This window comes from Zophobas morio, unplaced genomic scaffold, assembly GCF_036711695.1.
Source record: "Zophobas morio isolate AGI-343-1 ecotype UQ-CSIRO unplaced genomic scaffold, CSIRO_AGI_Zmor_V1 ptg000017l, whole genome shotgun sequence".
Lineage (NCBI taxonomy): Eukaryota > Metazoa > Arthropoda > Insecta > Coleoptera > Tenebrionidae > Zophobas > Zophobas morio.
The window spans coordinates 9014153-9041767 of NW_026972122.1; the positions used below are offsets into that span (position 1 = coordinate 9014153).

Consider the following 27615-nt stretch of genomic DNA (forward strand, 5'->3'; position numbering starts at 1 on the left):
TAATCGTTGCATTTCCAACATTTTTACTTTATAATTAATCAGCGTTAATTTGATTTTAATTATTTGTTTCATGACGCCATGACTATCTGTAAAGTAAAACATTTTTTGCTGAAGCTCAGAATCAAAGTAGTGTTTAAATGTAATATTATTGTAACTATTTATTATGAAAATTTTTTGACAAACTGGCTAATAACATATTTAGATGTCTCTGAAATTTTCTATGAAGCTGTACTGATTAAATGGTACTCAACTTCTTTTTGTTTATTTATAAAAAAAAATCTAAAAAATACCTAATATTAAAAAGAGTTATTTTTGTTGCATTTTTGCACTTGCAGAGGGTGGGTGCGTGGGGGTGGCCCAACCCTGCCAACCCCTATCGTCCCATTGGCCAAGAGCCGGTGAACTCGCTCCCAAGACGTTGAAAATCTGTAGTCATCATCTAGACAGAGCCTCCCCACCAGAACAAAGTAGGTTACCTCAGTGTACTCAGTATGGATCTACAACAGGTACAGTTATATTCTTGTAGAGGGGACTTCTAGGGGCCAGTGGTATCGAGTAGGGCTTCCACTGTCCAGTAGTGCGTCCTCTGCGGTAAAGAGCACGTCCGTGTTTACCGAAAATTCGGCAAATTTCGGCGACCCAAAAATTTACATAAACGAAGAGAAGAAGACCAACCCCTCTCCAGCCCCGAGTGCCTGCCGATACTACGTGACAACCCCCCAAAGCAGTGCCGCCCCGACTACCGCGACGTCTTCGTAGTTAAGAGTGCCTTCGAATTTTTGGGATTCGCTTTTCGAAAAAATCAGTGTTCGATGTACCGGAAAACAGTGCGTTGATGGGTTGACCCAGAGCGAGCACCAGAAGAACTGCTCGAGGACTTAAACCAATGACACCATAACACACTTATAAATAATTATTTGTGTTACAAAACAAAAACGTATCGAGTGGTCAAAAATCGTTGGGATGTATTTTCGGAAGAAAACGAGGATCCTGCACAAGCCGAAACGGTGATAACAGGATTATTTTCTATTCACAACATACAACTAACCTAAATTGAGTGACACTTGTTCGGACGCAAAAACAATAGACTACAAACGGATGTGCATAGTGTGTTCTCACTTGTTGCGGATATACATCAGTGACCTATTTTTGTTTTACTAATATTGGAATTTACTTGTTTTGGTAAGTACTATCAATCTTTTTTTTTGCGCTCATTTTTTCGACTGTTATCAACCTTGGCCATGAACGCGGCGCGACTGTTTGATTTGATGACAGCGCCATCGGCGGTGATTGACCCGATTAGCGGATAAGATGATAATGAGCCACCCCTTGCGCACGCGAAATTGACCTTTAAAGATACTCGCGCCAAAAATTTTAAACAGATGGAAAAGGGTTTATTGTTCTTGAGGTACAAAGCGTAACAATAGCTTCGACCCGTGTTATTTACGGTGTACCTATTATTCATGCGATGTTAATGTTGGTTATTTGCATGGAATTTATCGATTTTAAGAAACTGGTACATGACAAGATAAAACGAGATTTTCAGATTCGTCAGCACGTTGTTTTTAACATTACGAGTACATTGTGCGTCAGTTTTCACAAATTCGGAGAAACTCTAACTGTATACCTGACCAAATTGTCGAATTTATTTACCGTACCGTCGCTTGTAATTAATGGTAAAATTGGCTATAATAGCATAATGTGGGACTCATTTGAGGTAATTTCAGTTCAAGTTGTAGGTTGATTAGTCAAATTTGCGTTGTGCTATTTACCACAACACGTCACGTGTTTGTCGAATCTACCAGTCTTTTCCTAGAAGTACTCGTTCAGTACCAACTTTCCAACCCATTAATTCTCGCCGTAAAGGGCAGGAAGTTAAAGCTCAGTGATTCGCAGAAATCCTAATCCCTGTAATTACACGTTTAGAAGACTTAGCAACATGAGGCCCATTTCAAACGTCTCGTGTCTGTCAAGTCATGTTGGCGCTTAATTCGACATTTCGCTACAATAGTGTCAAATGTCAAAAGTAATTCCAAGCACACTTTGATGCTTTGATTAACGGCGCGCCGTCACGTGACGCAGATTGTATAAGGCACAATTCTCAATTATCTCGTTTATTGAAAAAAGGTAAAAGATTTGTAAAAGGAAAAGTGTTACCGTATTTAGTCCATGAACAGTGAAAGTGTTTTTTCAGGAAAATGTTTGAAATTTCGCGTGTTGGTACAAAACGTTAGAACAAAAACACGGCTCGAGTGAAATATTTAGGCAATATAAAAGTTTCGCAGATTCCGGTACTTCGTCAATGTAAAGTACGTCGCAAGGAATCTCGTTCTCAGATTTATTGCATTCATCGCCATGTCGAAATGCATATAGGCCATATCGTTTTACTAAATAACAATAATGAGAACATAAATTTAAATCAGTTGTATCCGACCTAGCACTGGTTTACAAGGTGCTAAGGTCAAATACCTGTATCCTCAATTTATTATTTTTAGACTTATTATATATTTTAATTCGAGTTTAAAACAGTTTTTATTGTTGGTTTATGCGATTGGGTGTTTTGAGAAAACACAGTTAACTTATAGAAACAGTTATATGTGCGTTTGTTAAAACTGAAGATCCGCTCGAGTGTTAGTTTTGTCGGTGCGTTACTGTTAAAAAAATAGATCCGTTCTAGTGGACGATGTTGGATTTGTTAGCACTCTGTAGTAACCTTTGTTTCGACTAGATGGTACACAATTATTTAAAAAATTAGAATAGATAATATTGCGAAGTTTGTTAAGACAGAAGTTTCCAATATCGCATCTCAGTGTTTAGTCCAGTTGATTAGCTTTTCTAGACAGATGGTGAATAGCGGCATGAAGTAAACATACGTATTAATAAATTTCTCTTCTTTAATGTTTACTTACTAGTACTTCAAATAGCCTTGTTTTGCGGACATTTCAAGATGATAAACGAGAAAATGTACAAATACTTAGAATACATTGTTTTGGTAGAATGAAAACATGTCGTTGTTTTGTGATTTTTTCATGTTTTACCTAACAATGTTTCGTTTATCTGTTTATATCTAGTCGGAAATAATATACCTAATATCAAAATATATTTTTTTGAAGACTCTTATTTCAGAACGAAAAGTGTCTAGAACAGATTGCAATAATTTAACGTGTTCTTCTCATAATACTTATACTCTAAGTCCTAAAATAAGCTCGGATATTGTTAGAGCCAATTTTATTATTACAGTAAAAATACTGGTACTGTTTCTGCGATTACTATTCTTTTCAGGTATTAATTGTAATTTGTTATTATTTTTCTTTTTTCCCCGTTAAGTTAAAATGGAAAAAATACATAAGCATTTTTTTGCAATTTCTGCATTTTTAAAGCTACTGTTGGATATTAAATTACCCGTAGTTTGATATCAGGGAACATTTTCCTTTTTACGAGCTTTCATAAGCTTTGCTACATATTTATACTGTCGAGTGAATTAAACATGGTGAAGGCGCAAAATGTCGTATATAAAAAATTGTTAAAATTGTTAACCAGGAAGTGTGAAAATAAAATACTCAAAAGATAGAATGCTGTCAAAGTTTAGAAGTTAAATTAACTGAAGCAGTTTATGTAAATGTAACAAACGCATTCACAGATCAGATATTTTAGTCATACAGGTGTTCCAAAAACGACGTCAAAGCTCAGTGTCAATTTAATTGTAAAAATTGTCAAAAACGAAATCTGTCGACAGTAAAAAATGACGTTATGGATCGTATTCTAGCGAATTATTATTAAATCATTTATAAATAAGTATTTAACGGTCTATTAGAGATGTAATTCATTAAATAAATCAGAGCTACGCAGTTAATTTTTCAACTTTGTAGTTTAATATTTTTAAAAGTTTGACGCAGGGATTTTTTTTAACTTTTTTTCGAGTTCTTCAGGGCCTTCTTAACAACGCATCATCGAGCGTTTGCGTCATTTTTGGAAACCCGATATATAATTTTAATCAAGCTTGTGTATCCAAAAATTTTGTTTTTTTTTCTATAAGACTTCGCGGTTTTATTATCTTAAATAATGTCTACACATGTTTTGTTTATAGCTTTTTTAATAAAACACATATTTTTATACATTTTCATTGGGCTCTTCCTAGGCTTTACAGCTGCAGCTTATTTTTGAATTCCCATGCGACGTTGTCACGTTTTTCCAATTTACTTGAATTTTTGTGGCAATGGAAGGGTTCAGAAAAAAAATTGCAATAGGGTCATAATATATAGGGTGTTTATAAAACAATTCTAAAACGATACAGTTTTCAAATAGAACACCCTGTATTTTATTACTATATCTTACTCTATTTTTTGTTCTCATTCTTTTAATATGTCGATGTGTCTCTTACAAAGTAAAAAATCACTTTAAATATAGAAAATACATCACAAAAACAAAGCGAACAAAAAATAGTAGAAGCTGCTGTATATAAAATATAGGGTGTTCTATTTGAAATCCCACAAATATCGATATTTAAAAACTGTAAAAATGAAAAAAAAATTATAAACGTCCTGTATATGAAAACTTCAATTCAATTATACCACAGCAAAACGCGTTTCGTTATTTATTTTTACAGAAAATATTGTAACACAGATACTAAGAATAATCCTACAGCGATTTTTATTTTGAACCCTTCCATTACTAAACACTTTCAAGAAAATTAGAACAACGTGGCAACGTCGCATCGGTATTGGTATTTTAAAAACAAACTAGTTGCAAAGCTTGAGAAAATTATAAATAATATATGTAAAAGTATATAGGATGTTTCATTTAATAAAACGCGCTTCATCTGTATATAATTTGAACAAACTGATTTTTTTTTCAAAACAACTTTATTCAATTTTTTTTTTTTTCTATAAGACTATGCTGTTATTTATTACATTAAATACTGTCCACCCAAAAATAAAACAAAAAAAAATACGAATACTAACTTGTAGTTGGCTATGTTTATGCATTTTAGTGGCGTGTTCTGGTCGAAGTGCCAGCACAAAATTTGATCAATTATTAATAATCATCCGGTATTAAAATACATATTATCAAATATTACATATTGTGTTAAGAAGATATACTGAAGTGAGCACAAATTATATCACTTAAAAGTTTTTGTATTTGCTTTTAGACTATAAACGTTTTAAAATTATAAACCTTCACCTGTCATCTTTGATTATACTTCGTTTATTCCCGTGATGTGACACCTTGTAAATAAGTAATTCGCACCAATTCTACAATACTTTTATTTGTCAGTTTAATCTACGATTTAAGAGGGAATAATACATATATGTATGTCTTAAACGTGATTAAACGTAATGCTAATTTTATACGTCAACTTACCAAAGTAAATGAGCTGTAGCAAACTGTACATTAAACATCGATGTAAAGTAAAAGTTAAAGTACTTATTTACATGGAAGTAAAAGTTTGCACACATTTTATTAAAGTCTTAAACATTCAGATCATTACTTAGATAGTGATCAAATTATACTTGTACAGCGTCACGTACTTGACAGAAGATGGTCTTTGAAGAAATTTTTTTGTAGGTACATACATAAAAATCCCATCGGGTAATTGAACTACTGTCGCCAAATTTTATACGTGCTCACTATATTGCGCAGTTAAAGTTATATAAAGTTGTTGAAAAAATATACTCTTGTATTCGTGGTTTATGAATCCTCCATGATTTTTGTCACAATTACTTTACAAAATTTTTCTCGGTTCTGCATCAAGTACTTGGTCCAGGTGGTTAAATGGCTGATTTCGTTAATAAATAAAATTTTGCAAAATCAAATTTTATAATTTTTTGAAAAAAAAAAAATTTTTTGATATAAGAAAACGTCACGAAAAATGCATGTGTTTTTTTTTAAATCCAGACCTACTGTTGGGTTTAATTGACAGTTGATTGAGTTGTTGAAAAGTGTTAATTTTGTTATCCAAAAAGTGAGGTTAGGTTGTACCGTGATTATATACATTTATGAAGCAGAACTACTAAGTTCATTTTTTACATTTCAATATAGGGTAATACCATGCTTAGGGACATGTGGTAACAAATAGCACCAACTTAGTATAAAAATATTTATTTACTATAAATTAAGACATTATGTTTAATAACAGTTATAATTTTTCAGCCAAGATGTACTTAATAGTTTAAACGTCCTCCAGTACCTGAATTGCATTATATTTTTCAATAAAACTTGACATCTTATTGACAATAACGAGCAGCGTGAATGATAATATTGTTAAGTTGTACTTGGGTTGATGTTAGTGTTGTCATTAAAAACGTAGAGTGAAAATACTTTGATAAGCATATAAAAAACGACTCGGTAGAAGTAAAAGCGTCCGAAAATGGGCAAAGCCTCCGTGACAAATTGTGATGACTACATGTTCTTCTCATCGTATATCCACTCTAGCATTGTTGTATTGTATTTTGTACCAGAATGACTAGACTCTGATTATATTGAATTCATGTGGTTTCGTGATATAATAAAATGGCATACAAAATGTTTCCCAGATATATCGAGTGACCTAGATTTTGTTTAACAGTATGTAGCTTCATTATTAGTAGCGGTAAAAGCCAAATTTAATAACAAATCGGGTACTATAACGTCCTATTAAAGTTGATTTTATTCTATATATGATATTTCTATTAATGACCAAAAATTCGTAGTAAGTTGCAAATTGTGCAGATGTTTATTCCACTTGTAGCTTGTTGACCAAAACATCAAAGTTCCAAGACATCCATATCTCATAATCTAATTAAAATGCACAATAAAAAAATTCTTCGAAGTCCAGACAAAAGCTATTTCTCCTCCCATTACGGAAATTTGCATTTTAAAGACCCTCAATTCAAACACCGAAAACACAGGTTGAAGGACCATAAATATTCATACACAACTTCTTAAGGTAAACAAAGTGTTAACTCTAAAACCAGCCAGAAAAAGTGTAATACGGAATCAGAATTAATTTCTGTTCAAAGCGAGTACATTGACATAAATTTATGTAATATTCATGTAAAAGTTACTCTAGGTTATGAATGGAATAACGCACTGTTGCCTTGCCGTTTGTTTTCTATCGGAAATGAGAATTTCCAGTGAATAATTACACAGTGTCAAGACGGTGCAGAAGTAAAAGTTTCCATAAGAAAAATCCGTCAATTATCGGTTCCGGTTGAGAATTCGAGCCCTGGGGGCAATTCTTGACGAGGTGGCGACGTGTTGAAAAATACCTTTTTGATTAGTGTAAATCGACGGTTTTAATCACTCAGTGAACAAAATTGCACAAATGCATCAGTGCTGATCCTTTATTCTTCGCATTTTTGAAACCAGAGTAGATGAGCTCTTCAATCCTCTTGGGAGATTAATTTGTGTCGTGAATAAGATACGAATCGAGGCCGAGGAATCTCTTCTTTGTACAAAGACAAGATACAAGTCAAGTATTCAAGTAAAGTATGCGTCGTTGCCAAAGTAGGTCATTGGACTACTTACCGGCCCCTCTCGCGCCCCCACCAACATCTATCTACATCACATCAGTGACTCCGGGTGTCCCCCGCCGCCCCGGAATCCCCGGACCCACACAGACCGACTCTTCCGGTTAACACGCCAACAAAGACCGGCCCAAGAATATAGCTTCCAGCGATGGAATACCACAGACTGTTTCGCGTTGTAGCTTTTTTTTCCAAGATAATTGCTTATTTACTGGTGGAAAATACTCTCACTGGGAGGGAGGCGTATTTGAGGATGACTCTTAAAATTTATAGTTCATCAAAGCTCTTAAAAGTGGCGTTAATGACCAAATCAAAAATGATTTGCACTTATACAGTGATACTAATTTCATTTTTAACATCATAAGTATTTGATTCTAGTTTTATTTTTTATACAAGAATTTAGTATGTAACGTGAAAACATCTATTTATGTATATGTAGTAACGGAACTTAAGCCTTTAAACACAAGTTGAAGCTAAATTATGGCGGCAGTGTTAAAATTTGACTCCACCTACTTATTTTATGATTAGTGTTATTCAGTGTAACCAGCTAAAAGTATACTGAGCAATAAAAATATACTACGTAATATTTGAGTACAGTTACGTATTCAAAATTTTTTCAAAATAACTTGAAACTGAAATACGTAGGATGAGTAGTTATTACATTATGTTGTATTTTGACAGAATTTGTTGTGTAATTTAATCTGAGTGATAAATATGGACTTTGAATTCGTTTTAATTGTTTATTTTTTACAGTTAAGTTGTAATGTTTCAACTCAACTGAATGCTGGCTGAAATGGCTTTAAAACTTTATTTTATTTCTTTTACTTAATTTCCATTTCTGGAGATAGTAATTTTGAAATAATTTGATCATTAATTTAGATGAAATACCCTGTACATTGTGTTGAAACCACTATGGAAAATCTTCACTAATTCAATCACGTACAATGGTCTTCATAATTGTGCTTTCTCCACGTTATTCCCTTATTAGTGACCTTTAGAATTTGGAATGATAACGTCATGTTGATTTCTTGAGCGGATACTAAAACAATTAGAAAAATAAAAATGTTTAGATACTTCATAGTATTCTTCAGGTACTTGTGAGTTTCCAACGTAGAATTACTAATTAGGTATCAATATCAAATATTTATTTAACGTTCTCACTCTTAGTTGTTTTAGTTCCATTATGTCAAGTTTATAAAATCGCAGTTCCGCTAACCTTTATTTGTGACAGAAAATTCCACGACGGAGATAATGCAGATATTTATTTATAATTGTAAGTAATTAATTGATTAGAATTAATTATACTAATTCATTGCTAAGAAATTAAACAAATAAAATTTCTCAAATTGTATTTTAGTAATAACATTTTAAAGTGAAAAATCAAACATGCTATACACAGCGCCATCTTAAGGTCAAGTGTTAAAATAAAACGTCAAAGTGTCAATACTGTCTTGCAACATTATAAATTATAAGTTTATAAATCTTAAATATTTTTACGAAAGATTTTTTTTATTTATCGTACAGTAGGAAATTCATTCTTTGACCTGTACAACAGAGTTTCTTATATTTTTCACACGAGCATGTTTATACATAGTTTAACAACTTAAAATAATATCTAAAAATTAATAGCCTTTTTTACACGATTTTTGAGATGTAAACTAAAATCATATATCATATTGATTAAATCAAAAACGGTTTACGATATTTTCCTTAAATTTTATTTTTTATTACATTTTATAAAGAAGTGTTGTTGTAATTGAGTGCAAGGGGCGACTGGCTACTTTCAGATTTTCTCGACGTTTCATGACTTCTAGAATACAAAATAATAGGCCCTTTCTTCGTCTTTCCATATTTTTATTGGACAAATATTCTCCGAAACTGTAGACCCGATTATTGTCAAATTTTATATGTAAGTTAGGAACATCATGCTAATGATAAAGTGCTAACCAAAATTTGCCTAATCATCCCCACCAACAATGTGATGACAATCTCTCAAAATTTTTCATAGTAACTGAGATTTAAATTTGATAAAATAACATACTCCTGTACTTTTTGTTTATGAATCCGCCTTGAAACTTTTCCCGAGGCATCCAAAATTTTGCAAAAAATCGAAATTGTACAGCAACCCTTAATAGAATCCAAATAATTTGAGAATAGCATAGGTGAGTCATCACTGGCTGCGGGGACTTTGATCGTCAGTGGCGTCGGCGTTTTACATTTGGGACGGGGTTATTTGAATCAGTATTCGGCAAGTTTTCAAATAATATTTTAATAGTAACGCAAAAATACACTAATAATAATGCAAACATCGCCGGCACAGCCACTCCACCTACAATTTGAAAGTGGACTCGACTGGTTGTGGTTTTCTCTTCTGCGCAGGTGATGTTGCCGATGACGACATCGTATTCTCAAATTATTTGGAGTCTAGTAACTAACATAAAATGTTCTACTACGGACTTGTAGCTCTAAGACTGCGCATGTTCAAATGTGACATGAGTTTTTTGTTTCTTATATTATTTTCTATATTTTTTAGTAAACATATTTTAAGAAGGGTACACCCCAATGTTTTATTATTATCGAAATTAACGTACGTGTTTTTGCTGAAATAATGTTGAACGGCACATTCTCAAATGGGAAAACTCACTAGAAATACAGGCATAGCTTTACCCTTTATCCATATATTTATGTTTTTGGGCAGAGAAAAAATGCACTCCAGACCAAGTATAAACAAGCTAACGGAGTGAGTTTTCGTAATATAATGTCTTCGAATCATAGACAGTGGCAGAGTATGAGTGACTAAAGTATAATACATTAATGAATTAAATCAAATATAGGGTGTCAAAATACATTTATAGAATGTCATTTAGCTTTTCACATTGTTATAGATTTGTTCTAATGAATAGAAGTTATCACAAATAAAAGTTGTCAAAATCATTTTTTTTTTTTTCAAAAAACTTGATTTCTTGAACTTCAGGGGCGAGGGAAGTCCTATCGAAATAACTTTCGAAAATTTAACTTAATGGGAGATATCGTCACATAAAATCAAATTTTATACTTTATGAAAAAACTAGACATATTTATTCTAACTGACTATACTTCAGAGATGAAGGAAGTTGTTTGTAAATAACTTTGGACTAGTTTTTTTTATTTTATTTTGGGTAAGTTGAGGTTACTAAATCTCTGTTTATCACAATAATGGTTTTGTATTAGTAAATAAGAACGCAGTATCAAGAAAAAACGTCCTCAAGTTGGCGTTCGACGAGTAAGTTATTTTTCTCATTCTTTGTTATTCATAACATGGGAACGAAAAAGGTACCTAAAATGCTGCTTCAAATAGAAAATTTGGTTGTTTAAATCTATTTTTACTTCGTAAAATTAAAGCATATTAAAGGTAGACAATATGAGAAATATTTAGTCGCCTTAACAAAGTCAGCGGAATTTTTAAAAACATTTTTTTGTATATTAAATTACAAATATTTTTAAGAACAAATGTAGGACTGTAAATTTTTAAATTTTTGTTCTTGTGTATTTTAATGTCAAGGAACCTTATTTTTCAAAATTTGCCAGCAACTAACAGCATAACAAATGTTTTAATTTTGAAGATTCCCTTTTCGAAACATTTAGGGCCAGTGCATAAATGGATTTAACAATATAGTTCAGCCAAAGATATATTGAGGTTTGTCACAAAGGGCGTGGTAATCCGCTTGCCTGGCCAAAACCTTCTATTGTAAAGATCACAAATAAAAGTTTCAATAGGGCTTTTAACTTACCTTAAGTTATTACGTATCTGTGTAACCTGGCATTGCCTTTGTTTATTGAATTTTATGAAAATTTTATAACCAAAGTCAAACTATATATATTTTGATTTAACAGATTATTATTTTTCTTAAGACGGTTAGTAACTTAATTTTTGTTATTTCATAGGATTTTGGTTATTTTGTCAAAAGATTATGTGCTAATGTTTTTTGCGTCAAATTTAACAGATTTCAAAATGTGTCATAGGGTCGTCAAATCCACACACGCACATGATCATGGCGTCCTGATTTTATAAATAAGACCTGATAATGATATGCATGTAGTTGTTCTAACACACTAAATTTTCCAAGTCTAATTAATAAAACTCAATTATATTGCTACTAACGATTTCCACATTATTAAATTTACCATAATGAGGAAGTGGTTTCCTTTCAGAAATAAAAAATAATTCGTATAACTCACTACGACTAGTTCTATAGATTGTAGTCCAAAAGTCAAAGTAAGTTTTTAGTGAATGTTATTGGTGATCTTTACAAATTTCCGTTTATTCAATTTCTAAATTATCATTGGTTCAAAACTAAAAATAATAACTCATATTTGAAGATAAATGGCAAGGTTGATCAGTATAGTGTGATAGTTTGGGGAATGAGCCGAAAGTGAATGTCGCAATTTCTTTGAGTGCTCATTTGACTTGAATGAAATCTTTTTGAAAGTTTTATATGTTGATAAATGTATTAAAATCAGGCAAATTTATTGCTCGTAAAATAAAATTTACTTGTAAATATGTACAAACCTCAAACATGAACTCAATGTTATAGAGTTGTTTTTTTTTCTTTAGAAACTGTCGCCGTAACCAACTTTATTAGAAATGGTATGTAAAAAGTTTCTTTTGTTAAAAACAGAGGCTCCCAAGCGTTATAAGCGCACGTATCTACAATTTTGTTACAGTTTCTGAAGTTATTCCAGGTTAATATAATACGAACATTTTAAAATCTTTCAACAATTTATAGTGGATACCTGGATAAGCCAAAACAAATAAAATACAAATAAGAAATATAGTATATTTTTTGAAAGTTGTATAGTTCCATTTTAGAAATTTATGACAAATTTTGTAAGATTTGATTCACAGATTAAAATTCTTAACTTTTGCATTATAAATGAGAATTTACCACAACTTTAACTAGGTTTTTTGTTTTCATAATGGTATTAATGCAAACAAACTCAACTTACGCAACAACATGGTTGTGAAACCAATTTCGTTTCATTATATACAGGAAAAGATTTCCACCACATTATTTCGAAAAAATCGAGTCCCTTATTTCAAGATGAAACAATTTGTAGAATTACCTGCAGGCTTATTAATAAACAAGTTAAGAGTGTTTGTGAAATTAATTTTTAATGAGCGTAAAAAACCAAAGTGTACAGAGTTGGCCAATGTTAAAACCATTTTAAACCTCATTTAAAGGACAGTTTATACTTTGAGTTCATTATTAGTTCAGGAGTGGAAAAATCTTGTGTAAGTATTTTTCCCAAAATCCATCCTTGCAAAACTCAATAATCGTAAATGTTTTGTAGGAAAAGTCTAAATTTATTAATTTTCAATATTTTCCCACAAAACAGCCACCAGAAAAAACTGGGTAAAAGTTTATGTTCCACGAAAATTCCCAGACAGGTATTTCTGTATATCATTGTTAAAATAATGAAACGAGTCGGGCCATTCATCTGCTTTATGTGTGAATGAAGTGTCGAAAGCACTTTAAATGAAAATTATTTGGCCCAAATCAACCTTGACAAAAAATTCGATATCATATTTTTGTGTCCCCAAATTAATTTTTTTTTAATAATTTCACCACTAAAACATTTTTGTAGATTTTAACCCTATGGCTTATCCTAAAAAAAAGTTGTAAGACATTTCAGCGAGTACCTTACTGTTCTACATTTTTCTAGTGACAACTGAGATAACTCAGTACTACAAAACCGCGATTACGGTTCTTACTACGTGCTTTCAGAATTAATTTTCAGGACGCCGTCCAAGATTTATCTATTTGCAATACTATTTACAATCAAACGGAGAAAGGATAATGGAAAGAAAATAAACTTGTAAAAACAAACTCTTTAAATCCGTAGGAGTTAACACCAAACTCGTGTTTACGATTAGCAGCGTATATTTAAATTGACTCGTTTCTGAGGTAAATTTAAACAAGAAACATCGGATTACGCAAAAGTTCTATTAAAAAGTGAAAATTCGAGTTGTAACAGATTCCTTACAGATAAGTCACTAAATTCACTGGAAATTTTCCGAATGCAACTATGGTAAATTAGTACCGTAAACACATTTGAATTCAAATTACAAAAATAAAACGTGGTACCTGTGTAATAATAATAAATCTCGATCAAAGGAGAATTAGTACGACATTTTCGTAATTGCTGGTCATATCTATTTTTGGTTTGAAGATGCAAATCGATGCTTACCTACATAAAGGAACCTCGTGTCTAGCAGGTACTAATCTGGAAGAACAAATTCCAATATTTGTCTAAAACACACCCATTTAATAAAAACACTATAAAAACAGTATTTACAGCACTCTACCTAATTTTGAAATAAAAGAACCGGATACGGTGATGTAACTTAACGTCTTCTCGATTATTCCTTCTGACACGCAAACTCTTTGACACATATGTGGAAAATCCGAGTCGTGAAGATGGTTCCTGTTGGACCAATTTGTCGATTTCTTCGAACGTTAAGAAGTCAATGGCTCGGTGATTAATAAGTTCTCGAAAACTCCTGACCACTTTCTCCAACTTATGTTCGCTTCAATGGTGTCCATTAGGAAATTCACTCTGAATAACACTTGGCAAGCGAAATATCATTAATAATAATAATGATTAAAATAAACACAATTAGGATTTTTGTCGAATAACAATAGGAAGAAAGTTATTGCAATGTCAGTAATTATGGGTAGAAGATGTATGACGGTTATAACACATTTTGTTTTTCTTGGATCTGATCCGAGTACCTTACTGATGCGGGTATCTTCAAAATATCCCACTAACTGTTATTTGTAGGTCAGACTTGATACATGATTACACATAACGGCAACCAGTGCAGTTTCGGATAAATATATTTTATTGTAATCTCGAGAATGTAAATAACTTCTTTCTTCCTTAGCGTGATAAAAAATTTCAAATCATTTGTATATTGTACTAGCGTAGAAAAACTCGTCGAAAAACGTTTCAATTTAAACGGGAAAGAATCTGGTGGCTGTGTATATGGTTTCAAATAGCTGATCTTCTGATTAAATTTTTCAGATGAATTATTGCGTACCGATTACCGTTGTGTTTCTGTTAATTTTTATAAATAATGACGCTCATGTTTCAAAATTTTATCTTCGTTAAACCGTTATGTCTTAATAACAAGCTTTTCATATGGAAATAGAGACACTCTGTTCGACAGACTACTTGCAGCTTGAGTATCCTTTACAACTTCCTGAGAAGAATAAGTGCTTATTATTAATCAGGCCGTATTATTACGTTATAATTGCTGTGAAAGACCTAGTTATTTGACGAACAACGTGTTTCAAAGAATGCTTTATTCGTATAGTAGATGAGTAATTTAGCTACAACACAAGAGATTTTTTATATTTTTTGTTGTAGCAAATTTTCTTGCATTTTGAAACTTAGCACGTCACGTCGTTATAACCTCACTTTTTTTGACATGAACATTTTAGTGATTCTGAAATATCTAACTTTAGTATTTCAAATCTACCCAAAGTAAAAGTAAAAACTTATTAGTTTGCTTTATTTTTTATTAGGTACATCAAAGAAACAGAGATAGAAAGTACTGGTATGATCTTCCTGTTACTATTACTGTTACAATTATGATACAGCTTTCTTTACATTCAAATCATATTTTTTATTTGATACAGATTTATAACAGGTGATGTGGTGCAACTAATTAAAGGTTGAAGTCTACTAAGATGTTAAAGGATGGAAAGCAATAATCGCAGTCTTTTGTGTGTGGCACGTAGACGTAGTTCTTAACTATGTTATTTCTAAAACCAGTATCATCAATGACCACACGTCACATATATGTCATGTTCATGAAATTCAGGCTTTAAATAACAGACGGAAGGAAAGGATATTTCCTGTTTGACAGTCTGGGTGCGTTTTTATTAAAATATCTTAAGAGCTGTGGCGTCAGCGTTTATCTCAGAAGGTTTACCTTTTAGTACTAGATGTCGCCGGCGGCTTGAAACACTTCGTATTTATTACAAATACTGGCTAGAAAGTGTATAAGGGTTATTGCAGTATAATGCGGCTTGAAAAACAACTGGTAAACACTCAGATTAATTATTCCATATTATGTATATTTTGACGGTCCAATACATATGTGTGTATTTTTTCTTTATCCGTCGAAAAAAAGTCGTAGGTAACTACCTCCTCTTAAAATACTCGTAAAATCCGAAGTTGGTCTACAGTCAGCACTTACACAGGTCGCCGTAAATCGTTTATTAGGAAGCAATAGTTTATTTATGTTTTCCCTTTGTCGAAATTCTAAGGACATCTGAACATCTATTTGGGTTTTTTCGGTATTCAGTTTGATTTATAAGATTAACTAGGTACATGTCGACTGAACATACAGTATTTCCGGATTTATATTAAACAGAAAATGTTCAAAACTACTGGACCGGATGTTGTCAACTTTTGTATGTCTATTAGGAATATCATGTAGATGGTAAAACTGTAACCAAAATTTGATTAATCACCCCCACTAACAATTTGATGACGTCCGCACTTAAAATTGCATAATTAATATTACCAATTATGAATCTTATCTTGATTTTAAGTATTATTGCTATTTTTGTGTATTGGTTAACCCACCATTTTCTTTACCAACATAATACGTAACGTTGTTACAACTGGTGTAGTTCAGGAGTAAAATATCTGCTTCATAGACCCATGGTCGACGGAATGAAACTTGCTGGCGGCATACTTTTTTTTCAATAGATAAAATAAATTTAATAAAATTAATCACTCTTTCACTTTTTACTGATCAAATATGGAAATTTTGAAGATTTTTAAACATTTTGGCTTTCAAACTGAATATTTCGAAAATCTTTCTCCGCGACCAAAAACCAGCTGCATTTTTCGAACCAGCAGGTCGAGATACAAAAAAATTCCAGAATTTTTTTCAGATTTTTAAACAATTTTTTCCCATAAGCTCCATTTTTCAATACTCTCCCCTTATAAAATTTTCGACCATTTTTCATGCTTCGCTATAGATTTTCTTGTTGGTTTAGACTTTCAGAAATTATTTTAGGCTTCGTTTCTCAGAAAATCTCTTCCATTTTTCCAGAATTGTCAACACGAAATGTGGAAATGTAGAAATATTTAAAAAAATTTTGAATTTCAAAGCATTTCGAAAATCTTACTCCGACCCAATAAACACAATATATTTTTCGAAAAAGAACAACGAAATATACATTCCAGAATTTCTTGCAGACTTTGAGGTAATTTTTCCGAAAGCTCAATTTTTCAAAAGTTTCTCCTGACAAAATTTTCGATTATTTTTCACCCGCTTTTCGACTTTCAGAAGTTGTTATAATGTTTCTTGAAAATGTGAGAATGCGCATGTTTTATAATAATAAAATGAGGATTATAATAATAAATAATTAATTAAGCTAATCAATGCATATCATTACTTGGTCTTAGTACCCGTAATGATAGAAGTCTTGCATGAATGCCGGTCATTGCCGGGTCAGTGGTGGGTCTTAATTTTACTCCTCTGTTTTTAAGCGATAATCTCATTCAAATAATAAACACTTCAAGCAGTACGCATATTGCTGAGAGACCATTTTCCCCGTTGTTTCTCTGCTGTGAATATATAGTAAACCAAAAGCTATAAGGTTATATGGCCATCTTAAAATTATCCCATTGTGTCGAAGTTAAGTTGTTTACAGTAGAAAAGGTTTTAGGGTCGTAAATAACGTGTCCACTGAATTTCGACAGACTGTTGTTGTTTCGTTCAGGGGCGGCTTTCACTAAATATCTAAATCTAAGCAAGAAATGTTTAGAAGACGATTTCTTGCCAACCGGTAAGCTAAGGTGCGAACCACACAAAGAGGGTATTTATTTGCGGTCAACTACTTTTATGATGGTCATATATCCTTATAGCTCTTGGGCTACTTTATTTTACATTGTCCGTACTTGTGCGGCTTCCGGTCAGAGGCGGATTTATAGGGATGCTTGTGATGCTGGAGTATCAGGGCACCAAAGTTAAGGGGCCCCTTCTGGCCTAAATGTAAAAAAAATATAATTTATTTCTATTTAATTTGGTTGTTACAAAAATACAAGTTCCTCTTCGCGTGAGCGTTTGTTGACACATGATCTCGAGATTGTGTAATATGCAAAATTGGCTACTTCAGGTCGTTCCAGTAATTTATGACTTGCAACCAGCCATCCACCGGCTGACGGCTATATTTTGTTTTCAGTATTGTTTTTCTTATTTAGCTTTTTTGTTCGTTCAGTATTTCAAAAATCTCCGAGGAAGAAAACTTAAGTTTCAAGATAAACATGAATCTCGAAAAATCACAGGTTTTTTTTTACCTCAGTCTTCTACTTTCTTGTTTTTTTTTTCTACATACAAAACGTTACCATATTGTCAATATGTAAATTAAATTTTATAACCAATTCCTATTCATAACAGGACAGAAATGCTCCAAGGTTACTTCGACGGAACTTCCCTTACCCTTGAAGTACAGTCCAATAAATCCCGCTTCTTTGAAAAATTATAAAAAATATTTGTTTTCTGGTAACCTGCATATAGTAAAAACCAGTGCTGTAAATGACCCTCGGGGCGCAGGGGGTGTAAATTCCAAGGGGGTGCCGTCCGCCGACATACGGACAGTATGAAATATATTCAAATCAAATAAACAACGAAAAAAAAGTATTATTATCAGTGTATATGCTTAACTTCAGTTGTTTATGTTTATACATCGAAAGAATGTCACACAGAATTTTGTTTGATCTGATTGATCAGATTCTTAATTTAATCGATGGCTATAAGTATAATCCGTCAAATTCAGCTCTTTAAAAAAATTATAAAATTTGATTTTACGATTTTCGTTTTGTGATAACCTCTGTAAAGTAAAATCCAGTGACATAAATAATACCTTCGTAGCCCCCACACCGTATGAACAATGTCAAAAATATGTTTAAAGCACATAACTAACGGAATAAAAAGTCCTTCAGCACTAGGTAAGAGCAATCTGAAGCTCAAGTGTTTATTTATACATATACATCGAAAGAATGTCACGTAGACATTATTTTGATTTGAAAAGGCCAATTTCGGCATCGAACCCACGACCGCAGGCCACCATTCTCCGACAAAGCCATTGCGCATAATCCGTATTGGTAATAATATAATGTGCAAGACCTTTGTTTCAAAGCCTTTTCACAAAAACATTCTAAAAATTTCATACCAGACGAAAATGCGCTGAGAATATTTTATTTAATTTTGCGCATCAATCTCATTTCAAAGCAACCTACTTCAGACGATGACTTTTTTAGATGTTTCTAATAAGATTCGAATGACAGTGCACTATCAACTATCACCAGTGTAAGTGTGTATATTATTTGTAACATGTATGTTTACAGATCTTACAAGTAGTGTAGCAGTTCATTAACTGTAAAAACCTACTCACTGACCACACACTTGGCTGATGTGACATAAAAACTGATCACAGAAAGCTTTAAAAGACTTATTCCTTGCTGTTACTAGAGCGTGACAAAATTTTTATATTGTTTCACGTAAAATTATATTTGCTTTCTTCTTAGCCAGTAATTATCGTATTCATTTCTTCATTTCAAGAATCACCCAAGGCATTCAAAAGAACAGAGTCGAAGCGTTTTCAATCGGCAAAAACTCAAGAAGAAATAAATAAATATTAAATACAAGTTCAAGAGAAAAATTAAATCAAAAATCAACGTATACCTCTTGGTGAAAAGCAACTAATGAATTCGTTTATTTATAAGCTATATATTTATACAGAAAATTAATTATGACACACGTTGAGTTGTTTGTAATTAATTATGTTCGCGATATTATTTTGGACTAATTTAATTTAATACAGAAAAAATGTATCCTTATAATGATTTATTTAATGTGAATTTAAATATTTACAACATAAATAATTAGAAGCCAGTTTCGGTTTTCTACCTTCAATTTTATCTTCAAATTGTTTAAACAATACTGCCTAAAATCGTATAAAATTATAAATGCGGAGTAAGTTAAAGCTTCATTAACTGGTGCATACTTCCGGTTATGATTTAAATGACGTTTGGTGTGTAATTCAGAAACCATTATTAACCCTATAGGGTTTTGGTACTCATACTATTGAAGTCGCTCCTAATGAAAATGAGTTTCGTTCAGTGTCCATTACCTACTATAATCCTCAAAATGATTTATATGTCAATTGTTGAAGTTCACTATTTCAGAACTGGAGCTATATAAACTAACAGACTCTTGTCAAATTTGTCAGGTATAAAAAATATAATTCATGCCCTCTTTGAAACAATTTTCCAAGAAAATCTCGCATCAATTGGCGACTTGTTGGCGTAAAAATTTTTGTAATGCCGCTTAATTCCTTTATGATTGCCGCTTAAATATTGCTTGTCTGTCAAAAGGCTAACGAGAACTGATTATGCGGTGTTCCTCGAGGTGCCGATGGTGCACCGATAAGAAACCCCAACAGTATGACCATTGAATTCTCATTAGAGTAAAATTGTACATGCAATTCGTTTCTGTCCGATCCAATCCGAGCAAATGAATAAAACAGTTACCGTCAACATTAAGATCAGCAAGATAGCACACAATCGATACGAACTCATTTACAAACAATGCCACAAAAACCATTATTAGGACAGTATTTATGAACATGTTCTGTACAATATCTGGCCGAATATTTTAATCGCTGGTTCCGTTAGTCGAGGTGTGCTTTTTACAAGCGGGTTATCTAATCGGATTTTAACGAGCATAAGGGTGGGATTTTTGCGTTATTTGCGTTATTTTCAATGAAGGAGTATGTTTTATTCAGGTACTTTACGGTATTGGGTGCCCGCATTTATTATTTATTGTTACAATACAGTAATTTTTTAGGTTAACAATGCGTTACCTATATAGTATGATGCATTAAAAATCTATTTTTAAATACCGTAAATGTGAGCCACACGGAATGTGCCGTTACATAAACACTACCGAATTTTACCGGTTGCTTACTTCTTCGATTTGGGTTGACACAAGGTGGAAATTTTGGCGTTCTGTGGATCGTATTCGGTGACGAATTCACGGATATAAGCCGCTTATGTAAATCTTGGACGCTATCATTACGAAATTATTTCAGTGACGTTGTTTTCAAAATTTGTTACGCTGGTCTAGGCACAATGATTGTTTATTAGTTTTGGGTTATGGGTGTGGGTGCACTAAAATTTACTTTACAAATGTGATACAAATGCTATTTTTTTGCGATAGACCATTTGATTATCTAGATTATGTTAGATTCAAATCACATATCGTCTTACATAATCATCCTGCTTAAAAAAAATTAGAGACCGTTTACAGAAGGTAAATTAATTATTTTATTCCAAATAAAATTTTAAATGCCATTAACACTTTCTGAATCTGAGCACCGTATAAATGGGATCTGTCTGGGAAGCCCAAATTGGATAAATTCGTTCATTCATTAATTCACAGCCACTTTAAATCTTGTCGTTTTCTCTTGAATATGTAATTTCTGTTTGATGTTCTACCTACTCTACACAATTGATTCGTATTTTAGAAATAATTTACCATAGAGGACGAGCCACTCTTTCTCCACCAGAAGTCTAATAACGTTATTTTAGAACTATTCCTAAGTAAGTAAATTCTATTCAAAATGTACTAAATAAAATGCTTCGAAACCTGTGGTTTAATAATCAACGGGCGGAATTGTATCTCATACGCTAGAACCAGTGCTGTCGCGGCGATAGTTTGATTACAAATATATTTTTCTTTTGGACTATTTCAACATAATATAACATTTCAAGATCACAAATCTATGGTCCTGTGGTTGAAAAATTAAAAAGGGCATCAAGTATTATTATTTGACGTAATATAGTAATATAGAAGTAGTTTTTTTACTAGTTGTAAACACACCTAGCGAGGCACTGGCTAGGACCTTGTGGACCAGATCAAGGCGTCCCCGCTACTCGCCGTAAAATACACCTTACTTCAACTGGGGGATTGCAGCGGTTAAAACAAATTCCCGCGTACTGTTAATAATCCATCGATTGGTGTTAAAAATATATATAACAACATTTTCCAGCTTAACTTAAAAAAAGTTAAAACAATGTTGCATACGCTTTTAGATTATCCAGGACTACGTAAATTGTCTACCAGAATTCACCCGTTTATTTCACCTGAAATCTTGATGACGTCATCTCGAAAGTTTGTTTATCAAATTTTGGTTGAAATTTATCGTATGTTATGCACTTTTAGTTCTGGTTTAAAACAGTGCTTCTGTTGATATTACCGTTATCGTATATAAAATTAAAATTTGTCAAAGCAAACTTTACAATAAATTATCCTAGTGTGGGTAACCGAAAAGAAAGTTTTTGAAATTTTAATTAATTTAATTAATATATTTATTAATAATAAATGGCTTGTCTGATTTATCTAAAATTGCGAAAAAAAATATTTTTTTTTATAAATTAGTATAGAGACATCATAATTAAAAAAATTGCAGAACCAATCAGGACTGAGGAAGGTTCCGTCTAAATAGCTAAAGACAATTTTTTATTTTGTAAGTCACGAGCGTAAGTTAAGGAAGTATTGGAAAAGGGGCCCATGGGGCGACTGGCTACTTTTATGCTTTCTCGTCGTTCCATGACCCCTAAAGCAGGAAAAAATAGATTTCCCGCTTAGATATCGTGTAGATGGTAAAACGCCAACCAAAATTTGTCTAACATTTTATAACGATCCCTCCTCATTTTGCATAGGAATGCTCTTGTTATGGAATATTTTCTACGTGTTGCATGTGGCCAATATCTCGCTTATGGGACAAATACCTCGTGGTTTAGGCGACTTAACATACACTTTGTAAAACTTTTATGACTTAAGCGGCTTCAGCCAAAGCACCCATATAAGTCAAACTTAACTCAGTTCACATATACCTAGTAAAACTTTACAGCTCCATTATGGCAACAATGGACATAATAATCCTTGCGGTTCGGGTCCATAAGGCTTGCAATAGCCAGTTTGACTTATGGGTGGTTTGGCTTAAGCCGCTTAAGTCATAAAAGTTTTACAAGGTGTACGTCAAGTGAGTTTTGTATACTCTGTCGACGTGGGTTCAAATCTCATTGAATGTTTCTTTTTACACTGTGACTGGGATTGTCTATATTTTGCACTTTATTTTTCCGAAAATTTGAGAATATAGTAATGTTGCGCCCGCCTACTATTAATAACAACAGAATTATAAAAACAGCTACTTACCCAAAATAATAATATTAAAATGAAATTTTGTTATCTCGTCTGTTTTGAGAAGACAACTTAGTACGAACTTAATAGTTGCATTTTTTCAGTGTAAAAACATAAAAAATTGATGTTAGGTATGTACTGATAACAATATATTCTCTCTCGTTGGTTATGTGTTTTATAGTAGAATTTCTTTAATTTAAAGGCAGAACCACGGTAAATTATTCAAAGAAGAAAACTCACTTTGCGCACACAGAAAAATATATGTTAAATTGAAACATACTCAAAATGGAATTGGTCGCTAAAAATCTGTGCAAATGGTTTTATTTTGCTGGTACCTATTTATTTATTTATTTATTTATTTATTTCAGTTCTCTATTTCCATTTCTTCATTTTTAACTAATATTTAAAGACCGCAATTAAATTAATAAAATGGGGCCTATTTGAATTTCTGTTTGAGCGCCTGTTTAGGACAAAATTTATACATGTTATCAATTGAACATGTCCTTTTAATGCCAATTTTGTCAAGTTTTGAAAATATCTGTTTTAATTTTTTCGATTTTATATTTGAGATTATTATTTAATTAAATTTGACCTATAAAAACTTGACGTTGACTGGTTTTTGAAGTAGTTTAAAAGAATCTCGGTGTCCCTTTTGTCTGGTTTTTGAAAGACACTCAGGGGCCTCTGGTATTTTGTTTTTGAAGTAGTTTGAACGATTATCGGGGACACCTTATTACTGATTTTTGAAGAAATTTGAAAGAATCTCAGGGACCCCTTCCGTTTTTTTTTTTGAAGTAGTTTGAAAGAATCTCGGGGACCCTTTGTGTTTGGTTGTTGAAGTAGTTTGAAAGAATCACAGACATCTTGTGACTGGTTTTTGAAATAGTTTGAAAGAATCTCGAGGACCCCTTTTGTTTGGTTTTTGAAGTAGTTTGAAAGAATCTCGGGGACCCTTTGTGTTTGGCTTTTGAAGTAATTGAAAGAATCTTGGGTACCCCTTTTGTCCGGTTTTTGAGGAAGTTTGAATGAAGCTCGGGGACCCCTTGTGTTTGGTTTTTGAAGTAGTTTGAAACAATCTCAGAGACACCTTGTGACTGGTTTTTGAAGTAGTTTGAAAGAATATCGGGGACACCTCGTGTCTGGTTTTTGCAGTTGTTTGAATGAATTTCGGAGACCCTTTGTGTTTGGTTTTTGAAGTAGTTTGAAGGAATCTCGGGGACACCTTGTGGCTTATTTTTGAAGAAGTTTGAAAGAATCTCGGGATCTACTTTATCTGGTTTGGAAGTAGTTTCAAAGAATTTCAGGGACCCCTTTCGTTTGGTTTTTGAAGTAGTTTGAAAGAATCTGGGGGACCCTTTGTGTTTGGCTTTTAAAGCAATTGAAAAATCTTGGGTACCCCTTTTCTCCGGTTTTTGAGGAAGTTTAAATGAATCTCCGGGACCCCTTGTGTTCGGTTTTTGAAGTAGTTTGAAAGAATCTCACAGACATCTTGTGACTGGTTTTTGAAGTAGTTTGAAAGAATCTCGGGAAACCCTTTTGTTTGGTTTTTGAAGTAGTTTGAAGAATCTCAGGGACACCTTGTGTCTGGTTTTTGTAGTTGTTTGAATCAATTTAGGAGACTCTTTGTGTCTGGTTTTTGAAGTAGTTTGAAAGAATCTCAGGGACAACTTGTGAATGGTTTTTGAAGAAATTTGAATGAATTTTGGAGACTCCTTGTGTTTGGTTTTTGAAGTAGTTTGACCCCTGTACAAGAAAAATTAATTTTTATTTCTTTAAGTAATCGTTTAAAAGAATTTGTTTATTAATACACTATACAATAAGAAATTTGAAATGTACAAAAACACATTAATTTCGTATTTCACCAAGTCAACTTGTGGGGTTGATTGAACAACAAAGCATCTTCATAAAAACTTAACGAAAATATAAGTCACAAATTTCATGTAATAGCACAAGTTTGTTATTATTTGTAAAGTCGACAATTTAAGATAAGCTTATTACGTGCTTCAGCAGCTACGCTGTCGTCTTCTCAGTCTTTCACGTGTTTGTTATGTGTTCTAACGTGAGAAGTTGTGAGTCGTTGACTTGCATACTGAATTTCTGTTTAAGAAGTTTAAGTTTATGTTAGTTACTAATTTTTATGATAAAGAGGAAAAATGTCAGGAATATTTTTGAGTACCTAAAAATGAAGGAGAATTTTACATCGAACTGTCCTCCAATAAAATGCATATTTAACTATAAATTCATTTCCGTCTCAACACTAATATCTATTTGCATCACAGTATCTACTTTAGATTCATTTTGATGGAATTGCGTGTAATACAATAGAAATGGATTTGATATGAACATTCCTAACTTCTTTTTCCCAGTCTTGCCTGAAGCCCTCGTCTTGGAATGTCAGTGTAATACTGTGCAATTTTAGTACCTTTAGGAAGAGAAAACCACATTTTATAACCTTTTCAATCGAAGATACATTATTTCAGATATAATTTATTCCATATGTAGGTAGTTGAAAATTTAGAACCAATTTATTGAAAAAGTGCATGGTTACTAAAATTATTGTTTAATTTGATTAAAATGACAGTTTCATATGTGTATTTTGAGTTCACCATTTTTAACCATAGTATTTAAACTAATTTAAATACTAAATTTATCTCACTATTTAATTATTAATTATCGCTGAGTTCAAAAGAATAATATTGTGAAAAACATAAAATTTTTATATTTGATGCAAATTTACCGTTAATTGCCATACCTAAAGAAAGAATTTTTTGGCTTCACAGATCGTAAAATACCTACTTAACGTACTTTAAATTTTACTCTTAAAAAATACTCTTATAGCTTCTAATGATTATTTGCTATCACGTGGTTTATTGGCTCTGGTGGACAAAAGAACTGCATTATTATGGTTATTGTAATTGAAACAACTAACAATGTCATTCTCTTGTCCACCAGACCAAATAACCCATGTGATAAAAAAATTAGTTTGGGTCGTTAAATTTGACCATTGATCTCGGAAAATACACTAAATGACACTAATCTAGAGATTACAGAATTTCAACTAAAATTCATTTTTTTACCTTTCTGCACATTTTTTCAATTTTTTATTTCAACTATTCTTTCGATTTCACGAAAATTTAACTAATTGACGAAATTACTATATTATTATTATGTATTATATTAATATCAAGTAAAATACCGTTGAAATATAATATAGATACGATAGTAAGTGAAAATATTCTTAAACAAATTAAGACAAAACCAATTTTGATTCCTCTTTGACAAATGTCTACCAAAATAAATATTAAAAATTTTTCTGAAAAACATTACTATTCAGACTAAGTACTCGTTTCGCTTGTTGAATAAATTTTTTGCAGTTTGTTAACCGAATTGATGTGTGTATAATTTCGATGTTTTTATTTTATTTCATAACATTTTTGTCTTAGTACTCTGGTGATGTTATCTGATTCGTAATAGTCAAGAGTAATAACAAACTAGAATATCGAACGCAAAGTGATTCATAAGTATTACCTTACTTTTTTTTTCAAATTTTCAAAGCCCTTTTCATTAATTCGGAATTTTATTAAACATCAGGTTTAATAAAAACAAAAAATGTTTTGTTGATGATTTATAATTTTAGTCAAAGTTTCTTAAAGTGGTGAGCGACTATATATGTGAAATGAGTTAAGTCATATAATAGTCAGTTTGACTTATAAGGGTGCTTTGGCTTAAGCCGCTTAAGTCATTCAAGGTGTATGTCAAATGGACAGTAGGATTTAATAGTAAATTAGATTTAGAAAGTCGACAGGAGGTAGACAGGTTTGAAAGAGCGGGTGGCTTTGAGGGGTGGAAAAAGTTAATTACATAATTATACTTAGTAAGTTAGAGCTTATCTTTTATACCTGCGATGACATTAACCCACCCCATTCCTTCATTTGTAAAGAGTTGGGTGAGGTATGTAGGTAGTTAATCTCGCGGCAAGCAAAAGTGGCAGTCGACTCTACAATTGTACAGGTAACCTTTTTTAAACTACTAACTAATTTAAATAATATGCATGTTATAGTCGAAATAGTCAATTAGGAACTCTGACTTTCTGTTTTATTGGAAGTCACCCGTAAACTGCTTACGATTAAAATAATTTACACCCCGACCTCCCTTCCGTATGTTTGCATAAAAGAAGCTAACCTGGTTTGGAGGCTTTCCATAAGTACTTTTGGAAACACTATTTCGCCATTTCCACTATACACCACTTTTGTTCATAATCAACAATTAAAAACAAATGTGTATTTTCATTCTTAGAGGACCATAAGACATTTTCCAATTTTTCAGTAATATTATCTCCGATCTGTGCTACAATCCTACACCCAGAAAATAACGTGTTTCAATAATTTTATAGACAAGTTCGATCCCATACTCACTGTTTTTGGAAAAATTTTTGTTCTTTCTACTTCTCAAGCGTAAGCTAAGGAAGTTTGCAATAGGTTAATTTCCTAAACTACCGGACCAATTGTTATCAACTTTTAACTATAATATTAGGAATATCGTGTAGATGGTAAAACGCTAGCAAAAATTTGTCTAATCATCTGCTGTACTTGTGGTTCACGAATCCGTCTTGATTTTTATGACATCTGGTTGCCATATTTGCAGCTTGTTTCACGTAATCGATATCTGGCGTACGAGACATTGAAATTGTATATTTATTGTGAGCGAAGATCTGTCTAAATATCTTTAGGCCACGAAGAACTTAAACCTGTAGAAATATATAGGGTGTCCAATTTAACAAAATGTGTCTTTGTTAGGTGTCTAACCTTTAAACAGAACATGTTGGATTACGTGGGAAAA

At 32.3% G+C, this 27615-nt stretch overlaps 1 protein-coding gene across 1 annotated transcript in view; it reads left to right on the plus strand.

Moving 5' to 3' along the window:
* The first annotated feature begins 547 nt into the window (after nucleotides 1-547).
* Nucleotides 548-27615, plus strand: part of Ich (ichor) — a 33746-nt gene continuing 6678 nt past the window's right edge. Inside the window, exon 1 of the mRNA XM_064057946.1 lies at nucleotides 548-1182. The gene's annotated coding sequence lies outside the window, so the exon portion shown is untranslated. The remainder of the gene's footprint in view (nucleotides 1183-27615) is intronic.